Below are 2,646 nucleotides of genomic sequence, written 5' to 3'. Positions count from 1 at the left end.
GGTATGACTGAATTCTGAGCGAGACTTGGAGTAAATGAAGAAAATGGCTTTCGAATATGAAACTATAGAATTCGAAAGGCAACAATAGCAAATACTTCAACAAAAATGTGTGTGTGTGGGTTCAGAAGAGAAATCAACGTAAATTCTTCAAAATCTTGTGTACAAGAAAGACGTTCAGAAAAAAATGTCGGGTATTAGAGGTCTAAGAAGAGCAATAAAGGCAATAGATGCAAAGCACATGCACACATAAGCACATGCATATATGTATGTGTATGTATGTATGCACATGTGTGTGTATGTATGCATATATGTGTATGTAGTACATACATATGTATGCATGTATATATGTGTATATACATAGACTCACACACTGACATGTATGTATGTTTACACAAAGAACGTGGACTATTTACCATGCAACAGATATAAACATACAATGTAAAATATTCCCTGTAATTGATGATACATCCTAACTTCAAGTTTGATATATAGCTAAAGTTAAGCAATGCTCAGACGATAAAACTCTAATAGTTATTACAATATAGTTAGCATGGGAATTTTGTGGTGCTGCTTACTAGATTATAAAATTGCAAAACATTATCGCCTGCTATTATTATTAGTAATATACAAACATATATTCACACATATGCGAGGTTATATATATTTTTGTCGTCCTACTTGAAATATCTCTGAAGTGTCCTTCAAATCAGCTAAGAAAACATCATAATGATAAATGAAGGCAAACACTTGACTATAAAAATAATTTCTGGAGAAATCATTTGTGTTTGCAGAATATGAGATAAAATGTTTTTATATAACCGCTTTTGGTTAAATAATAAGACAAAACCGTAAATCTTTTTGTTTGCTGTCACAGATTTGGAAATTTCAGAATTAAGTGAAAATTGTCAAATTTTGTATACTAATATAATTTTTCACGCTGGATTCGAATTTGGGAACCATATATTCCCAGAACGACTTAGAAAAATGTTACAGAGATCCAAATTTTGATAATGTTTAGTTCAATCCGAAAGCAGGAACCAGAAGCTGCGCATTTTCTGCGCGACAGTTGTCTGTCGGTACAAATGAACTCGCTTGTCAAAATTGTGGTGGTGGTGGTTGCAGTGGTGAAAGTGTCACAGAGTCCTTGTTATAAAACAGGGCAGACTGCAGCTTCGCTTGTTACTATGGAAACGGACACCAATATGAGATTTACAGTCATGTGTATAATGGGAGCATTCAATTGGTTAAAATTGACCAAAATTTTCAAACTTTAAAAATCATTAACTTTTCATTTCTTAATTTATGGCAAAAAAAAAAAAGAAAAATGAAAAAAGAATTTTATCTTAATAACTAGCCTACAAAAAAATAAATCCGTATAACCAAATTTGAAAAGAATTGGAACTAAACTGAGAAAAGATAAACAATATCTATGATAACGACTGAAAAGATCCAAGACAGTTTATAAAGCCTGCAGTGATAAAACCATCAATTGCAAAGCACGTAATACAGTATCTGTTCTTTTCTGAAAACGAAAAGAAGTGTGAAGCTAATGACTTCCTAATATTTTCAAAGACCCTTTGCATTTAAATCGAATATATGTTATACATTGAAGGAGAAACGATCTTTAAAATTTTACTATCGTGGTGTCAGCAAAGCAACGATTTTCGAACAAGTACTAATTCCTTGTAATATAGGTAGAAAGCTTTGAAATTTTGACGAAGGGGTTTAGTTAATTACATCGACCCGTGCTCCAGCACTTCATTGGTACTTTATTTTATCGACCCCGAAAGGATGAAAAGCAAAATCGGCTTTGGCGGTATTTGAGCTCTGTGAGTCAAGAGCTGGAAGGAATACCTCTAAATATTCAATGTTCGATTCGCTAACGATTTTGTCATCTCATCAACTTACTACTACTACTACTACTACTACTACTACTACTACTACTACTACTACTACTACTACTACTAATGGTGGTGATGATGATGATTTCTGATATAATTGCAACACCAGAAATGTTCGAAATATTTGAAATGGTTGATTTGTAATTCATTTTTTTTATATGGATACCAAAACAATGAAAGGGAAAATTAACCTCGAGTGGAGGAGGCCAGCTGTGAGGTGAAACGTCCACAAGTAATATCGTAAATGGTACATGATATTTTGCACAACACTGCAACGAGTTGGCCAATCCACCGACCACTCATAATAATGAAGGTCGTTGTTCTAAAAGAAAGAAGGAAATGTGTGTGTGTGTGTATACATATAAGTATCTATGCACATAAAATTTAACTGAAATTTATGAGTGAGTGTTTTAACGCACACACACATACTCAATCATACACACGCACGCTACCCTCTGTTTCTATTCTACATGCACACATGCATCTACAAGGCTTGTGGTTGAATATATGAATGAATTCGGTTACGTATATTGAATCCTTAACTCACTAGCTACTAAATGAAAACATATATACATATATCTTTTCACATATAAAAGTACACATGCGCAAATATGTGTGCCTATGTGCGTGAACATAATCATATATATATATGGTTAAATTTGAAATTCTTTTGCCAGCTGCAAAACTAAGAAGCAATCATTTCAGTTAGTGGACTTGAATATATATATATATATATATATATATA

The sequence above is a fragment of the Octopus bimaculoides genome, chromosome 5 (assembly GCF_001194135.2).
Source record: "Octopus bimaculoides isolate UCB-OBI-ISO-001 chromosome 5, ASM119413v2, whole genome shotgun sequence".
NCBI classification, from domain to species: Eukaryota; Metazoa; Mollusca; class Cephalopoda; order Octopoda; family Octopodidae; genus Octopus; species Octopus bimaculoides.
The sequence above is the reverse complement of the archived record's forward strand: the minus strand, read 5'-3'. Positions refer to the sequence as shown.